The sequence below is a fragment of the Gopherus flavomarginatus genome, chromosome 1, assembly GCF_025201925.1.
Source record: "Gopherus flavomarginatus isolate rGopFla2 chromosome 1, rGopFla2.mat.asm, whole genome shotgun sequence".
In the NCBI taxonomy this organism is placed as follows: Eukaryota; Metazoa; Chordata; order Testudines; family Testudinidae; genus Gopherus; species Gopherus flavomarginatus.
In genome coordinates, this window is record NC_066617.1 from 69,165,716 (window position 1) to 69,185,081 (window position 19,366).

At 39.9% G+C, this 19,366-nt stretch overlaps 1 protein-coding gene across 1 annotated transcript in view; it reads left to right on the forward strand.

The window, feature by feature from the left end:
* The window catches only part of RAP1B (RAP1B, member of RAS oncogene family), a 77,480-nt gene that overhangs the window by 383 nt on the left and 57,731 nt on the right, over positions 1-19,366 (forward strand). The gene's annotated exons all lie outside the window — the stretch shown is intronic.

The window sequence follows — 19,366 nt, forward strand, 5'->3', positions numbered from 1 at the left end:
AGGAACCGAGAGCGGCCGCCGCCGCCTCCTGCCCCCGGCAGTGGGGACACCCGCGGGGCGAGAGTCTGGGGCTTGGCTGCCACTCGCTCCCCCGCTCCTCTTGCTGGGGGCGCCCGCCCGCCCCGAAGTTAGAGCGGCAACGGAAAGTTGTAACCCCGCAGCTCTGAGCTGCTCGCCGGCCGCGGCGGAGGTCGGGGTCGCTCGGCTCCGGGCGGTGAAGAAAGTTCTCACCCCCGCGTTGTCAGCCCCTTGTGGGAAGTCTGAGTTCAGCCCCACCTAGTCCGGCAGTATCAGCCGCTGGAGGGAAGCTGCTCACAGTTTCCATCGCCCTCCCCCGGCGTGAGGCGAGTGTGTCTAGCCCGTAGGCCTCGTCCGTTTCACTTGCATTGGACCGAGGCGATTCTCTGCCATAGTGTCGGCCCCCAGAGCAGCGGCAACACATTGAGACTGCGCTGGCTCTTACCTCGCTAAACGGTCTCTCGTCATCCCTTCATGCTGGGGTGGTGGGTTTTTTGTTTCGTTTTTTTTTGCTTTTAAACTACACTACTTATACAGTGCCTCAAGTGTGCTGAGCACTTAGGTAGTGGGGGTGGAAAGGGGCAGTCCTACCCAAAAGGAGCTTGCGATGTAAATAGACAACAGTGCAATCATTTAATGTTTATGAATCTTCTGACCCTTATCTGAATAAAAAAGGAAAAGAAACCTCGGGAATTTGTAGGTCTTAAGTCCAGAAGGGGCAATTACGACGATCTAGTCTGAATTCCTACATAATACTGGCAGAGAAACCTCACCCAATAACATCTGTATCAAGACCACAATTTTGAGGTATAGGTATATATTTTAGAAGGGGATCCATGGTTGTGTGACTAAAATGTTATGCCACAGAAGAATAAAATAAGGCTTTGCAGGAAGTGATCATTGTACTGTAGTCCAAATTGACAGAAGTTGGACTGTGCAACATTTATTGAAATCCTATTCTCTTATTTTTAAAAGGAATGATTAATAAATGCTACTTAGGAAATATGAATCTTCATTTTGAAAAAAGTTTCTATATTGTGGTATAAGTGTGTAACTTTGTGTCACTCCAAAAGGGAATATTTAGGCAACATCACAAACCAATTATTTTTAATGCTGTTGGGATGCAATCATCTAGATTTTTGATTGCTATATTTAATTAAATATGCTACCAGTTCTTGTATAGTATCAGAGGGGTAGCCGTGTTATTCTGGATCTGTAGAAAGCAACAGTCCTGTGGCTCCTTATAGGTTAACAAATGTATTGGAGCATAAGCTTTTGTGGGTGAATACCCACTTCAGACGCATGTGGGTATTCACCCACGAAAGCTTATGCTCCAATACTATAAGGTGACACAGGACTCTTTGTTGCTTTTTACAGTTCTTGTATAGGAACTCAAACTTGTGAATTCAAGCATATAATAAGAGGGCATTAAATAGACAAAGCTAGTGGAATTGATGTTTTCCAAGGCTCATTCATGGCATGTGTGCACACAATTCCAAGTTATTGAAAAAATCAAAGGTTTTTTTTCAGTTGGAACTATGCTTCTTGGCTGTCCTACTTAGTTTTGCCAACATACGTCACATGTACTGCACAACAACCACTCAAATGAGGCAAAGTTATAGTTCTCTGTACTAAGTCATACATGGATACTGGAAAGGGATTTTTCTATTCTTTGGTAAGCTTAAAATAACTTTTAAACTAAGCTTTAAGAGTTTGTGGCTGTCTTATACCTTTGTTAGATGGAAAGCTAAGTAAAGGGCTGAATTCAGTGCTTCTAAATGTCTTCATTTATCTTGTTCAGGTTTCTAGTTCCTTATTTCTCCGTCCACTGCCAATGGCCTACAGCATACTGTATCCATCTTTCTGGCTAGAAATGAGTTCACTAACTGCTCAGTGAGGGTTACGTCTACGCAGCTGGTAGTGCACTTCCCAGTGAGAGTAGACACAGTGTGGCTGTGGTGGCTTGTACAGGCTGCGTGAGTACAGTCCTGCCCGACCCCCTCAGTATATACTCAATAGTTAACCTGAGGCGCTGCCACCACCCTTGCTGTCATAGCCACGCTACTATTTCAGGCAGAGCTAGTGCATGTCTGTCTACCTGTGGTGGGAAGCCACCCTCCCAGTTGCTATGTAGACATATCCTAAAGAGAGAGGCTGGCAGCAGAGTAGTAGACTCTTTCAGATTTGAGATGGAAAAACTGTTATGCCAAACTATAGTTAAATCTTGGATGTCTTTATAAACTTCTGGTCTGCTGGTATATATGATAGTATCTCTACTTAGTCAGTTAAGGCCATTTATCATCTCTAAATACCTGCCTGTTACATGACATCTCATCTACTGAAGCCATGAGATTACTGGACTACAATTGTTAAGTGCAAGGTTTAAGATTAAGCAAACTTGCTTCTTCAAACTATTGATAAACTGCTGTATACCATCTAAATGTTACATACTACTTACAACAAGACTCCTCGTGCTTAGTGTCCTCCCTACTGAGGATGTAGTAACTTAGAAATAATCTATCACTTCTAGGTTTCTGTTACCAAGGTAGACTAGAATTAAAGTTAAAAGGCACTCCAGCTTTTGTCAATTTAAATTGTTACTTATGTGTCCTAGGCTTATCCTTGTCTGTCTACCAATTTTCCTGGTTTTACATATTTATATATTGTTCACATGTTTTTCTCCCCTGTGAAAAAGACCCAACAAAAGGGGAAGGTGACTATACAGAGAGTATGGTGAAATTGGCTATAACAAATTGCTGTAAAATGTACAAAGTAAAGAAACTGAGGATAAACAAAACTTTTATTTTAGGTGTGGTAGTTTGTTAGTGTTCATCTAAGTGGGTGGAGTACTCAATACAGTAGAATCTCAGTTATGAACACCTTGGGAATGGAGGTCGTTCCTAACTCTGAAATGTTCGTAACACTGAACAAAACATTATGGTGTTTCTTTCAAAAGTTTACAGCTGAAAATTGATTTTAATACAGCTTTGAAACGTTACTTATGTAGAAGAAAATGCTGCCTTTAACCATCTTAATTTAAATGAAACAAGCAGCAAAAAAAGTTGCCTTAATTTTGTTAAATCTTTTTACATGTAACAGTACTGTACAGTATCGGATTTTTTGGTCTCCACTGATTGATTGCATACTTCTGGTTCCAAATGAGGTGTGTGATTGACTAGTAAGTTTGTAACTCTGAGGTTCTACTGTACTATTGCAATGTGAGGTATATAATACCCTGGATATAATTGTGCTATCTTGATTGAAAACCCGACTATGAGGATAATTCAAAACCAGGAGTAAAACTGAGCCTGTATGAGCTAATTTCTATTGGGACTAAGTAAAACTGACTACCATTTTAGTTTTGGTGGAGCTTTGCTTGAGTAGCAGCACAAGTATAAATCTGAGGGAGACTAGGTCCACAGAATGGAAAATAGAAATTCCTAAGAGGATAGAGAGAAGGAGCAAATGTACTGGAGTTTAACTAACAGTCTAACACAGTGGTGGGCAACCTGCAGGCTGCAACCTGTGGCCCATCAGGGTAATCTGATTGCAGGCCACAAGACATTTTGCTGATGTTGACTGTCCGCAGGCATGGCCCCTCGCAGCTCCCAGTGGCCACGGTTCATTGTTCCCAGCCAATGGGAGCTGTGGGAAGCGGCAGGCATTGGTTCAACTTTAGGTTGTTTATCTCTAAATACGTAAGTGTATAGTATTGTCTGTTTACACGCTTGTATAAGCTAAAATGATGTAAAAATAATGACAAAATGCTAATGAATCTGCTATTAGTATATTTTGTTGGAAGCATGGGCCTTATGAAGTGCTCTGGCGGGCTGCAGGTTGGGCATCCATTTGAGAACTCTCAATTCCATTAAAACTAGACTCTCACTTTCCACTAAAACTAAATTAATTTGATCAAACAAATCGTCACAACTTCTGATGATACATGCCTCCTTTTTCTAACTTACAATATAGTTATGTTAAGGCTATGATTTAGTCATGGGTATCTTTAGTAAAAGTCACAGACAGGCAATGAGCAATAAACAAAAAGTCATGGCCAGTGACTTGTCCATGACTTTTACTAAAAATATCCCTAACTAAATCTTAGGTGGTGGGGGAGGAGGGGCGCTCCAGCAGATGCTGTTGTTGGCAGAGGAATGTGTGTACTCCAGTGGTTGCTGCTGCTCCTGGGCAGGCGGCCGAGGGTGCCGGAGCACCCCAGCTGCTCGGGCAGCCCTAGGGTCAGCCGCACCAGTAACTGCGGAAGTTAGAGATGCCAGAAAATCACAGAATCCGTGACCTCCATGAAAGACTCAGCTTTAGTTATGGTAACATCAGAATTTCAAAGTTCAGTGCATGGCTGTGAGCAGTGGCACTTTTCAGTCTGCTTTGGTGTGTATTTTGAAGCAGGAGATGCGTGTCCTGTAATGTCATAGTATCTGCATACCTGCTGAGTTGGATACAGAACTTTGTGTCAGCTCTGTGAGAGGAAGGGATGTTTTGGACATACCCTTTCATCCATTAGGAAGAAGAGGATCAGAAGTAACAACCCTGACGTGCACGTACACATACCGGTTTACTGTCCTTGACCATATACCTGACTAGAGAAAGTAGTTTCTCTAAGGCCTTGTCAAGAGCTAGAAAAAGTTGTTTCATTATTTTTGAAAAAGTTAGCTGAGATGTCTTGTGCTTTTTTTAAAACTCTGGTAGAGTTGACAAGGAGTTGCATGTTTTCAAAGATATCTAAGTGCTAATACACTTTAAACAGCACTAATTAAAACATCTGGCAAAATATTCTTTAAAAAGCACCTCTGATCCTAGCACTTGTCCTACATGGGGCAGTGACTGGCATAGCAATAGTGGAATAGCTAGTCCCTCTTAATCCAGAATAGTGTCCACATAGGGAAGTTATACTGGCACCGCTCGACTGGAAAAGCTGTTCTGCTGTAGCTATGCTGTTCAGTTTCCCCATGCTGACAAGTCCCAAGTCTAGACAAGCACTACCTGGTAGCCACCATACAGAGCAGATCAATATCCTTTGCTCTAGCATTGTTGTGGTAAAATTCTTCTTCCAGAAATGAAATTAGTCCTGTGAATCATTTTTTAGCTGCAGACTCCCATGTCTCCTCCACATAGAAAAACCTATAAAATATTTAACGCTACTGAAATAAGGGTGATTTAAGTTTTACACTTATTAAGTGGTTCTCAACCACCTCCATGCTGTGACCGCATGTTATTACAGAAAAAGGTTTTAGGTACTGTCTTCGTTCTAGCCATAAACAAAGGGAGGAGGGTTGCGACCGTCAGGGTTGAGACCCTATAAAGTAGTTTACTTTGGATAGAAAATGAAACTGCTGCGGCTTATAGCTCCATCATTCCAGAGATACTTCTCCTTAATGTCACCATATTTTGACTCCTGGTTCTTCTGGAAGGTCCCATGAATGAATAGTGTATACACTTCTACCTCGATATAACAGGACCCGATATAACACAAATTCGGATATAACACGGTAAGCAGCGCTCCGGGGGGGCGGGTCTGCACACTCCGGCAGATCAAAACAAATTCACTATAACGTGGTTTCACCTATAATGCAGTAAGATTTTTTTGGTTCCAAGGACAGCGTTATATAAGAGTAGAGGTGTAGTTGGTGAAAACCACCACAGAAGTTCCTTTGACAGCACTCCAAACTACTGTTACAATGGAACTGGGAAAAGCCACTCTACAACATCACTTTATGCTTAGTCCATAGATTCTCAACTGGAAAGCCAAATGGGAATGGACAGTACTTGAAGCAACTGTTACTATGCTTCTCTGCCAGGGCAGAAAGGCCAGGCAGCAGCACAGACATAGATCAGGCCCCTCTGTTGAAAGGGTTTCTTCCCTGGAAACCATGGGGGAATTCTCCATTTCTGGGGTCACTTGTACCTCTCCTGCAAGCATAACAACATAAAGAGCAAATGATTTGAACCTTAATTGCATCCAGTTCCTCTGAACAAGTATATTATTTTCCAGTGTTACTAGTATCTCCAGAACTAATACATTGGCAAGTAATCTTAGAACAACTGTTATAAAATAGAAAATTCTTGTAAATTGCATACAATGTTAAAGGTAATCAATAAAAAAAATTTCAAGGACTTGTTTCCTTTTTTGCTTCATGATATATCTGCTAGGGCTGAATGGCCTCTTGTTTTTGTAATTTTGGAAATATCAGTTATTGCAGTTCTGGCCTTCCCTTATTTTCTGGGGGGGGCTTGTTGGGAATGTATTGCTAGCTCTCACCTAAATAAAGATTAGAGAGGTTTGAAAGTTAAACAGACTTGCTCGTTTGAGTACTTAGTTGCTGAAACTAAATTTTAAACTGTTTTTAACAGTCTGGATTTCTCTAGATTAAGAAAAGAGGTCTGGATTAACCATGCAGTTTTCCCCTACTGTAAGCCAAGATTAGCACTCTTTCCTTGATTTAGGGGGTCAGGATTGGCTATAGGGGATATCCTTTTGTTGACCACTGAGGTAGTGTGTGGTAGCCAACCCTGACCTGACCTAACCCTTCCTACTAACCTGGACTGTTCCTGACTAATGCTCTTTCCTCTCCATTGCTCAGTGTTAATCTCTTGGTTTTTGATGTCACTTTAACTCTGAGGTCCTCCTGTACTGGAAACACCAGATTTATGAACTGACCAGTCAACAACACACCTCATTTGGAACTGGAAGTACACAATCAGGCAGCAGCAGAGACCCAAAATAAAGCAATACAATATTTTTTTAGTAGGTTATATTTAACACAGTAAAGGGAAAGCACCATTTTTCTTCTGCGTAGTAAAGTTTCATAGCTGTATTAAGTCAGTGTTCAGGTGTAAAGATTTGGAAGACCATAATGTTTTGTTCAGAGTTACAAACATCCTCCATTCCTGAGGTGTTCATAACTCTGAGGTTCTACTGTAGTTCTCCAGTCCTCCAAAGAGGCTTCTAATTTAGATTGTATCTGAGTTTCTAATATATAAAGCTTTTTTAAAACTTCATACATCATGAAGCAAGGAAACTGCACCTGTTTTCTTTAAAGATGACCTTCAAATGAACAGTTTGTCAGCAAGCTGTATGGAGGAGTGTGGGGAAGTAAAGGAGGGAAAACTAAATGTTTCAGAATTGCTTCTCTGCACATGTAAACCCCATTGAAGTCTAAGATGTGTGAGTAGCTGCTGGACCAGGCCCACCCAGTTTTCTGTTTTTAAAAAGGCTTGATGGGAAATTAATTTGCTCATTTAAGATGAAGCTTAATTGCAAAATGTATTATTCTTGTGTATAAACTTGAGTTGCTTGGGCACTTATTGCAGGAGCAATAGTGACAGCTAAAGAAGCTTGTGTAATGATATCCATTTTAATCCCCCTGCGTGCAATTAAACACAAACTTATGAATTTGTTTGATTGGTTGTCTTCGAGGCTTTGTCCATAAAAGGCAGACTGCCTTATGGAAATCCTAAGAGAGTTACTTTTCTACCTAAATAAGGAGAAAGGAAGGAATGATCTTTTACCTATTTGAAAATATTGCAAGCACTTTTTGAATAACAAAGCTTAAATATTTGAAATTAAAAAGGTATAGAATATAAATGATTAACGTTCATATGAAACTTGTTCTTGACTTGCAGTTATGACTCTCTGAAAATCTCATTCTTCACATGTAGCAATAAAATCCCATTTGAAACATATTAAGCTTGTAGAACTTGCAGCTGAAACTAAACTGCCATTGCATGCATGGACAGTTCAGCTGAGTAATGAAGCAAGTGTGTTAGGCGTGCATGTGGTCCTGTGCAGCTACTCTGCACATGCTCTTTGCTCAGTCCCTGTGACCTTACTAAATGTGAAAGAGTTCAAATGGATTTCTGGTCACTTTGTAAGATACACAGGCAAGAGCCCTTCTCTAAGCTCTCCTCCGATGTGAAGCTCTTCAGGTTCTTAGGAGAACAGCTTCTTGCTAAGTAGATGAGAAAAGATGACCCAATAGAGTGTAGCTAAAATAGTGCCTATGTGAGGCTTACACAAGTTGCGAATTATAAACAAAAAAAACTACATTAGAAGAATGAAAAGGTGGCAAAGTCAAGCACTCAAAAACACTAGGAAATGCCAGAATTAAGCTTGCCGATAGGACATTAATGTGGGTGGGGGTGCTGTTACAGTCTTTAATTATGTTATATAGTATTTTTTTCCACAGGTCCCTTGTCACATTCAGTGTGCAGGATGAATGGTGAAGTCATCTTTTATTTATTTTTTATATATAATATAAAATTTTTATCATCCTCATTAGTGTGTGGCCCCATGCCTTTTTTGCTCCATGTTATTTAAAACCTCAATTGATCATTGTATTAATGTTTGCATGGATTTTTCTAGGCTACCACTCATTACCATACCATCTGTTTATGTTTCACAAACATTAATGAATTTTTCTCTTGAGGTAAGGTGGTATTATTCCCAGTTCTCAGATGGAGAGCTGAGGCACCCAGACTAACTAACTAAAAAATATTCACTAATTTTGATGCTCAAGTTGATATAACTAAGGCCTGACTTCTCAGTATTTAGCACTTTTATAGTGCTTCATATGTTCAAAGCACAGCTCTCCCATTAACTTGAATTGCATTTTTAAGCATTCGTCACACCTGCAAATCAAGGTTGGGGTGGCTAAAGGTAGGCACAGAGAATATGAACACACAATGACTGGCCACCTGTAAAGTTAGGTTCCCATGCCTTGCTCAACATTATGTGAGAACTTTGTGGCAGAGGCAGGGATAGAATCCAATTGAGTGTCATTCTGCTGCCCTTAACTGTAAGACCATCCTTTCTCTTCCTGCATCCTTTTGCTTCCTTTACTGCATACCTTCCAACTTCTTCAACAAGTGGTGGCAACAGCCTCATTCTCTACAACGCTGACTCATTCCTTGCGCACAGGTCGGTTCAATGCACTTAATGAGGTAGGGGTCCTGATGAAAAATAGTATGTAATCATGTAATAAAAACACAGGCAACAGTAATTCTGGAACTTCCTATAAGATTATTTGTATTCTCTTTTAGTTATTTTTAAAAACACAAATTCCATTATTTAGAACTATACTGACTCTTACATGTCATCAGAGTTGGAACTTTCAGATCTGCAGCACAGATGTCTGTCATTTAAAAAAGGGTAACTAGTAAAAGTGGTGGGCTTTTAACCTCCATATGGACCAACCACTACAAATGTTGGGACTCTGGAATCCTGGATTCAATTCCAGGTTCTGCAGAGGATTATGCTGTATTACAGAGGAGGGCAAACTTCAGGCTGGAATTGGCCCGTTAGGGCTTTCAGTCCAGCCCGTGGGGTTGCCAGCCCTGTTGCACAGCGAGGCTAAGACAGGCTCCCTGCCTGCCCTGACCCTGTGCTGCTTCTGGAAGTGGGCGGCACCACATCCCTGCAGCCCCTGGGGGATGGGCGGTGGAATCTTTGGCGATTAATGCATCTAACAACTCTACTGGGCATATGATCTACCGATAAGTGCCATATAAGGGATAGAGTATTATATGTGAACTGAGAATTTTCAGGAACTAACAATAAATAAATTTGGGTTGATTGTTGTGTCCAGGACGCATCCTTGACTGCAGGTGTGATTCCTTTGACAAATTAAGTCTCTGATCTAAAATATGGGGGAGCAAGAGTTCAGTGATGTGGTTGCAAGAAAATTTTAATTGTCAAAACTTCCTTTCCCCTTATTTTAGAGGAAATGCCTGAATTGAAATTCAGCTTGAGGCAAAGGTCCTACTTGAAGAACTTCAGCCTAAGTGGTTGAAATTTAGCAAACTTTTGTGTAAATGAAAGCAGGGTCTTATACTGGGAAGTGTTAGCCAAGCTTAACTATAAAGGCATTGCTACAAGCACCATCTGTATTTCTCTTGTAAGTTAGCAAGCTTAGAAGTTCTACTTAAACATTTTAGAGCAAGATTAGGGGAAAAAAAAACTAGTATAGAATCTTAAGTTAAATTTGTGTGGTTAAGAACTTTGAATCAGGAAATGACAGAATATGTTGTACGTGCAGCCTTAAAGGTGATGTACAAAGGAAGAGAAAAGATGTTTGTACCGTTTAATCTTTTCATGATGTATAAAGAAGTTCTGAAATTTCTAACTTCTGTTGCATTAGAAATTTGGGTCCTGGGTAGCCTGGGAGATTAACAGGAGAACTGGTGCAATGACATTAGAAGAACAAAGGGAAAATTGAGAGGGGAAAGATTAGTCATCTTCTCAAAATCTTGCTTTATAGTAAAATTTTGAAGAAAGGAGGTCTTAAAATTGAAGACGCAACCATTTTAGGTAAGGTGTAAGTGCTAACAATACAAATTCAGAGACCTCCCATGTACTAATTGAAACCAAATATGATGAGTTGGTATTCCTGATTTTTTCCAAAGATGATCAAAAAAATAGACAAACTTTCTTAAAAGCAACTAAACTTCTAATCTCTTCATATGTTATTAAGAAGCAAATGTGCACAGGCTCAGTTTAAAAAAAAAAATTATTTGGCTTTTACCTTTTAACTCCTGTGTATATCAAATAGTCTTTCATTGCAAGAGCTGGTCAAAAGTTTTGATAAATGTTCAGTTTAATTGGAAAATACCAGTTTTCTGAAGTGAAATGTTTTGGCAAGTCTTTAATGGTTTCATGGAATCTACCAAGAAGCCCATGTTCCAGACAGTCAGCCCTGCTCTCAGCACTGCTGGATAACCTGCTCTGTGGCAACGCTGTTGGGCTTCCTGCTGTGCAGCAAGGAGCCCAGAACTCTGAGAACCTGGGCTCCAGCTGGGGCTCCTTGGCAACCCTGGCATGTCAGGGCTTCCAGGCTCCCTGCTTGGAGCCAGGAACCTGAAAGTTCTAAGTGCCACACCTAGCTACTGGTTGACTCTTGGATCCATAATAGGGAGCTGGAAGTCCTGTGACCAACTCTCAGGGTCCATGCCTCTGAGGCAGCCATGCAGTGCAGATTGCCCCAGGCTGGGGATCCCAAGGTTGCCAGACTCCTGGTCTGGTTGTCTCCCTATGTTGCCTCACTGGGAGTCAGTTTAAAATGAGATGCCAAAATATTGAAACTGAGAACTCTGAATTTTGGTCAGTTCTAACTACTGTGTTTCTGAAACCTAGTATTCTAACTCTTAACCTTGCCATTTCTTGATTTGAGTGTTTAACTCTGCTCAGGTAGCAAAAAAGTACATGATTGAAGAAACAATGGCAACATTTTTAATGTACAGCAAGTTGAGGTATGTATCTGCCACATGCTGGCCTACCGCAGACTGTTCATATGTGGACCTTGGTGACATACATTAACAATTCATTAATGCAGTGCAATCTGGTCCTCTTTGAAATGGGACTAAATCAGATCGCATTAACTAACTGTTAATGTGCATCAGCAGTGTCCACACAAACAGTTTATCTCACACTCACCTTCCAAGAACTGACCCACACACCAGCTGAGAACTAATTCCTGCAGACAAGCCCTGACAAAACTTAACTAAAATAATAATATTCCTTAGAACATGTGTATAAAAAGAAGACAACTTCAGCAGACTGCACTGATTGATTAAACTTGGGATGGATTAAAATTTTCATATTGAAAGTTGGTTAAAATTTAAAATAGTGACTTTGACTCAATTTCTGCCCCTAGTATTAAGCTTCACCCAGAATATCTGAATAATTCTGCTAAATAATTTGCATGAAATTAACAAAGTTGTAGTCTTAAATAGTGAGGTTAGGTGTCAGCAGCAATGAGGGATCCCCAGATACTTTTATGGTCACAGTATAAACAGCAGAGCTGTTAGTTGTTCATGCTGAGGAAGACTGAGAGGCATTGGCTCACATTTAGAGGGTTCCTTTCAGCCACAAGAATTGGGTTTTCTTAATCTGATAGAACTTTTCTGGAGGCGCTAACAGTGTTCCATAGAACACAGTTTTAGTATGACTCATTGAAGTAAATTGACATTGTCTCTCCAGTAAAGTCAATGCCACTATAGTTCAAACAATCTGTTCTTACTGGAAGTCCAAGGGAACAAAAAACCCAACTTCGTATTTGTTTTAAAACAATTTTGTTAAACCATCAACAGTAAAACCTTTTTTTTTAATCTGGTATGTTGGGGAAATGGAGGGTGTAGGTAAGTGGAAAAATTCTGGTTAACTAAGCGGCAGGGAGTTGGGGTGCAGGAGGAGTTTCAGGGTGCTGGATCTGGGGTGGGGAGCACTCACCTCAGGTGGCAACCTGTCCATGCTTTTCCTAGGCGGAGGCTCGGCTAGGTGGCTCTGCATGCTGCCTCCGCCCGCAGGCGCCACCCCTGCAGCTCCTATTGGCTGCAGTTCCCGCTCGGGGCAGTTAATGTGGATAGCAGGATAACAGAGGTGTGGATAAACAGGGTTCTACCGTGTTTTTACATTTTGTGAAAAAATAAAAACTAAAGCATCTGTGTAAAAATGTGAATTCCATGTTTTTCTGTGGCAATATTTTTCTAGGATCCCTGGTGATAATTCATCCAGAATCACCAGTTGCTAACGTTTTAATTATTTTTCTCTCCCTGCTTGTTTATGGCAGACAAAGGATTTGTCACATCGGGATAACAGCAGGGTTCCTGAATTGGGCAGAGCATCATCTAATGTCAATAAAGGCCAGTCATGTCAAGAGAACCAAACACATAGGCTGACTGGCTCAGCAGGCAATCAATATAACAAGCAGAACTGAGTTAGAATCAGCAAGTATAAGCAGATATCATGGATAACTCAAGCTGGATCTTTATTTTTTTCTGCAGATAATGTTAAAATACCTTTTTTTTTCTTCACAGGAAAAAATGTTAGTGAATGATTTCATGTAGTAAAAATAAACTTCCATGTGCCCGTCACTTCTGCTAAGTGAGCACTGTCCTCCAAAGAGCCCAATAAGTGTACTTTCAGTGAAAATTGCCTTCCATGTTTTTTCTTAAGTCTTGCTGTGAAAGTTTCAATGTTAACATGGTCCTATTCTAACTCTGCTTTCCCGACATTAAAATTACAGTATTAAAAAGTGGGGGAGGGAAGAGCTCATCAAACTTAATTAATTTTAGCTTCAAAACATTGTACCACCTTTTGGAAGGGTTGGACTATGATTTAGATTTAAGCAATGATTTTTGTAACTTATGAAGGCAATGGAAGTATCCCAAATATACTGTATTAGATCTCTTTCAAAGACAGGACTTCCATTAGTTAAATGTCACCAAACTAACTTTCTCATGAACTTATCAGTTCATTTTAAGGTGTTTTAAATGTGTAATTCCATTTGGAATTTTGTCAATTCTCAAACCCTAGCTTCTTGATTGAGACCAGCTAGAGGTCAAATAGACCTGTACAGACAGGTAGAAACCCAGGTTAAGAGACTTCTGTAAAGTGCACTTCTGAGGAGGCGCTGTGTATGCTGTAGCTCACGAGATCTAAACTTTATAGAAAAGCACCAGTGGCTATAGTAGAGCTGAATTTGTAGCAGTTCAGTATTTCTGCCTGACTAAAATACAGAGCATATAATTTTATTTTTCAAAATGCATCATACAGTTTGCAACTTGTACCTCACAAGACATTCAGATACCAAAGTAGTTACGTTATTTACATAATTTTCTGTATGTACTATGACAGGTTGGACCCCCCCCCTTCCAGGGGGCCACCTGATGTGCTGGGGTCCCACTGAGCTTGTCCATTCCACCACCCTGAGCTCCCTCACTCTGTCTTGCTGCACACGTGTACACACATGCTCCCAGCTGTAGAATCTGATTCTTCAGTCAGCTCTGTGTGAGAAGAATCAGGGATTGCCCAGCACTCTGATGCATGCACCTTCTAGAGTGTAAACCCAGAATTATATTGTCTTGCACTGTAAAAAAAAAACAAAAACAAAAAACAAAGCAAAATCTATATAGTGTAAACTCATGAAATTGGCCACCTCCCTCAATGTGAGGAAGATATGCACAGCCCCCCACCGTTATGAATTGCACAAACAGGGTTTTAAATAAACAAAAAACAAGTTTATTAACTACAAACCCTAACTGTTAAGGGATAGCAAACAGAACAAAGCAGATTACTGAGCAAATAAAACAAAACATGCAAACTAAGCTTAATACAATACAGAATACTGGCTACAAATAATAATTTCTCACCCTAAATGTTTTAAACAGGTTGCAGAATTTCTTTGTGGACAGACAGCTCTTGCTTGCAGATTAAAACTCCAGATATATCCTTCACACGCCAGACACCATTCCCAGCCCGGGCTCAGCTCCTGTCCTCCCCCAACCAGCAAAGCAGCAGCCCAGGAAACTTCTCAGGAAGGAGGGAGAGTAGTATCTTCAAAGTACTATTGTCCTTCCTAATGGCCCATCCACGCTGTTTGCATGCTGTCTGGTGGACGTTCCCCAGATGAAAACACAGATGTAATTATTACGTTGTCAGTCTTTCTAACTTCAGATACAGAAATGATACATGCATACAAATTGGATAATTACATTCAGTAAATCATAACCTTTCCAGTGATGCCTCACATGACTCTTTTTGCATAAAACACAGCTTAGTTATGCCAGATTCATATCATAAGCATATATCTATGAAGAATATGGAGTGTAGGGTCACACATTTCATAAATGAATTGTAGTTGGAAGTTACTAGTGTAATTTCTGGCTAACTATATTAAACAGGTGTCATGTGATGGTCAGTTTGAATTCACTATAGAGAAAATGGGCTCTGTATCATTAGTTAAAGTTCTTCATTATTACAGAACTTATAGTAAACATTTTGAAGATAAACTAATGTCTCAGCCTAGCTATTTAGAGATGGTCATTTGAGCAGAAGACTTTGTGTAAAGATCTTTTTGCACTTTGAGATTATTTTTGAGGAACTATAAAAGCAGCAAAGAATCCTGTGGCACCTTATAGACTAACGGATGACAAAGTGGGTATTCACCCACGAAAGCTCATGCTCCAAAATGTTTGTTAGCCTATAAGGTACCACAGGATTCTTTGCTGCTTTTACAGATCCAGACTAACACGGCTACCCCTCTGATATTTGAGGAACTAGTTAGCATCCATCTGATTGAACAAAACTTTAATTTTGCCTGCTTCATAACCACAAAAGGTTATCAAAGGGAAGAAATAAAACAAGTGTCAGCTTTTCTCATTTGCCAAAATAGCAGGTTCGTTTGCAGAGTTGATAGTCCTAGTGCTAGCTATAAGCACAACAGTCCTTTTTATTCCCCTTTATTAAAAAAGAGTCAAATCAGAACACTTTTCTCTGTTTGAATTTTGTTTTAAAGGATATGTATATTCAGGAAGAATAAGCTACTCTTGGATTGGAGTATAGGTATAATGCTGTTCTCGGGAGCCAAAAAATCTTATCGTGTTATAGGTGAAACCGCCTTATATCGAAGTGCTTTGATCCACTAGAGTGCGCAGCCCCCCACACACACATCTGGAGCGCTGCTTTACTGGTTATATCCAAATTCATGTTATATCAGGTAATGTTATATCGGGATAGAGGTGTATATTATAGACTTATAGAAAGACACCTAAAAAAGTTAAAATCTATTACTGGCACGTGAAACCTTAAATCAGAGTGAATAAACGAAGACTCGGCACACCACTTCTGAAAGGTTGCTGACTCCTGCTCTATATCCTAGTAAAGAGGAGAGGAATTGCTAGAGTACAGATAGGAACTGAAGAGAACCAGTCAAATGAGTCGCATTCAATTATATAACAAGAAAGCAGACAACTAAATATTGACAAATTTTATAAGTGCTTGTATACAAATACAAGAAGTCTAAATACTAAGATGGGTGAATTTGAATGCCTGGTATTAAATGAGGATATTTTATAATGGGCATCTGTCATAATATAATTCCCAATTCTGAACCTTAGCGTCCAAAATATGGATACTAGCATGAATTCCCCTAAGCTTAATTACCAGCTTAGATCCTGTAGTGCTGCCACCAATCAGGACTTAGAGTAGAGTGCCTGATAAACTCTAGTCTCCCCCAAAACCTTCCCTGGGGACCCCCAAGACCCAAATTCCTTGAGTCTCACAACAAAGGGGAATAAACAATTTCGCTTCCCCCTCCTCCCCTCCAGGTGTTCCCTCCCTGGGCTCCTGGAGAGAGATACAGATTCAAGCTCCGTGAATCTAAACAAAGGGATTCCCCTTTCTCCTTTCTTCCTCCCAGATCTTTCCGCCCTGGGTACACTAGGAGATCACCGTGATTCAAACTCCTTGAATCACCACACAGAGAGGAATGATACCTTCCCCCCTCCTCTTTTCCCTTCACCCAGAGGCAATCCAGATTCAAACTCCGTGAATCTAAAACAAAGAGGAAATTCACTTTTCCCTTCTCCTCCCGCTCTCTTTCCCTTCTCCCCACCAATTCCCTGGTGTACACAGACTCAGTTCCTTTGAGCCTTAACTAGGAGAAAAAAATCAGACAGGTCTTAAAAACAAAACTTTTAATAAAAAAGAAAAAAAGGTAAAAGTTTATCTCTGCAATTTAGATAGTAAAAAGTTACAGGGTCTGTCAGCTTATAGAAACTAGAAAGAAGCCTCCCCCCCAGCAAAATACAATTTAAAATACTTCCAGCAAACTACACATTTGCAAATAAAGGAAAACAAATAAAAAGACTATACCACCTTTCTACCTTTGTACTCACAAAATTGGAATAGAAGATTAGAGAGCCTGTAGGTACGTGTGGTCACTCTCAGAGCCCAGAGAGAACAAAGCAAAACCCAAAAAACACAAACAAAGGCTTCCCTCCACCGAGATTTGAAAGTATCTTGTCTCCTGATTGGTCCCCTGGTCAGGTGTTTGGTTCCCTATTTAACCCTTTACAGGTAAGAGAGATATTAACTCTTAACTATCTGTTTATGACAGCATCACAGAAACATAATGGAATAATCATCAGTGGGACATAGTAATGCCAGGTACAAAATGTACAGAGATGATAGAGTTGGTTGCGCTGGTCACGAAGTGGCACTGTGTGTGAAAGAGCACGGAGTCAGCCATCTTTTTTTAAAAAAAAATCTTAATTGAATCAAACAATACTGTACAATCTCTGTGGATAGAAATTCCATGCTTGAATAATACGAGTATTGCCATAGGAATATACTACTGATAATGGTGATTTTGAAATGTTCAGGGAGATTAGAAAGGCTACAAAAACAGAATCCCCCGGTAATGGGGGATTTCAGCTATGCTCATATTGACTGGAAATATGCCTCCTAAGGATTAGAAATTTAATCTCTACATCTTAACACCATTAATGACTGCTTCTTGGAGCAGCTAGTCCTGGAACCCACAAAGAGAGAGAGGCAATTCTTGATTTAGTCCGAAGTGGGGCACAAGAACTAGTCCAAGAGGTGAATATAGCTGAACAGCTTAGAAATAGCAGCCATAACATAATTAAATTTAACATTTTTGCAGGTGGGAAGGAATACCCAACCCCCACCCTCATCCCTACCACCGCCACAATAGCACTGAACTTCAAAAAGGCAGACTACTAAAGAATCAGGAGGCTAGTCAAATGGAAATTAAAAGGAACAGTCACACGAGTGAGATATATGCAAGCTGCATGGAAACTATTAAAATATATATATATATATATATATATATATATATATATATATATATATATATATATATATATATATATATATATATATATAATATAGTAGAGGCTCAAATTAAATGTATACCTCCAAATTTTTTTAAGCTGACCTACCAAAAAAAGCCACCATGGCTAATCAGAGTAAAATAAATGGTTAAAGACAAAAATACATCCTTTTAAAAATTGAATGTCAGATCTTACTGAGGAAAATAGAAACATTTGCATTGGACTTGCCAGAGTGTAAGTACAATTAGGCAGCCCAAAAAAGAAACAGTAACTGGCAAACTTCTTTTTAAGTACATCAGAACCAGGAAGCATGCCAAACAGTCAATGATGCCACTGGATGGTTGAGGTGCTAATGGAGAAGCTAAGTGAATTCTTTGCATCCATCTTAATTGCCAAGGATGATGGAGATTCCTACACCGGAGCCATTCCTTTTAGTTGATAAAAAGAATGTCCCAGATTGAGGTGTCAGTAAAGTCAGGTTTAGAGCAAATTGATAAGTCAAACAGTAATTTGTCATCGGTACCAGATGGTCTTCACCCAAGAAGGAACTCAGTTGTGAAATTGCTGAACTACTAACTGTGGTATGTAATCTATTGTTTAAATCATCCTCTGTACTAGATAACTGGAGGATAGTCAATAGAATGCCAGTTGTGGGGAGGGGAGGGTTGTTTTTTATATAAAAGGCTCACAGGCTGATGATCCTATGATCATCTTTGAACTAATAGATTCAGTACTAGGCAGATTGGTTGAAACTATAGTAAAGAACAGAATTATCAGAGACCGATGAACATATGTTTTTGTGGAAGAGGCAACATTGCTTTTTTATGAAGGAAAATAATGCCTCATCAATCTATTAGAATTCTTTGAAGGTGTCAACAAACATGTGGACAAGGTGATCCAGTGGATGCTTGGACTTTCAGAAAGACTTTAACAAGGTCTCTCACCAAAAGGCTTTTAAGCAAACTAAGCAGTCATGGGATAAGATGGAAGGTCCTCTCATGGATCAGTAACTGGTAAAAAGATAGGAAACAAAGGGTAGGAATAAATGGTCAGCTTTCACAATGGAAAGAGGTAAATAACAGAGCCCCTCAAGGATCTGTACTGGAACCAATGCTATTCAGTGTATTCACAAATGATCTGGAAAAAGTGGTAAACAGTGAGGTGGCAAAGTTTAGAAATAGTACAAAATTACTCAAGATAGTTAAGTTCAAAACACTGAAATTCATCTGCCATTTTGTTATCCAGTGTTGATAAATGCATAGAAATGAACATTGGGGAACATAATCCCTACTATACATACAAAATGATGTCTAAATTAGCTGTTACCAACTAATGAACTTTGGTGACGACTTCCCTCTCAAACATTCTGGATTTGTTCCAGAATGGCTTTGATAAATGTTTCTCAACTCCTTGACTTAGTTCTCTAGTGCTTTTGAAATCAAATGGCCCACCCAGTGGGGACCCATCCCATTGTGACCAAAGAGCCATGTCCTACTGTAGGTCTCTCCTCAAATCACTAGTTCCTCCAAGGAGCCACAACGTGACATTCGGATCTTGAAACCTCTCTCTCTGCCCCCTCAGTGTGCTACTGTTTTCTTGGAAAGTTCTCCATTTTGGCAGTCTGCAATTTCTCTTCCTTACTACTTCATTCTTCTTGAAATAGTACTTTTCACTTTTCCTAGCTTTCTTACTAAAGTAA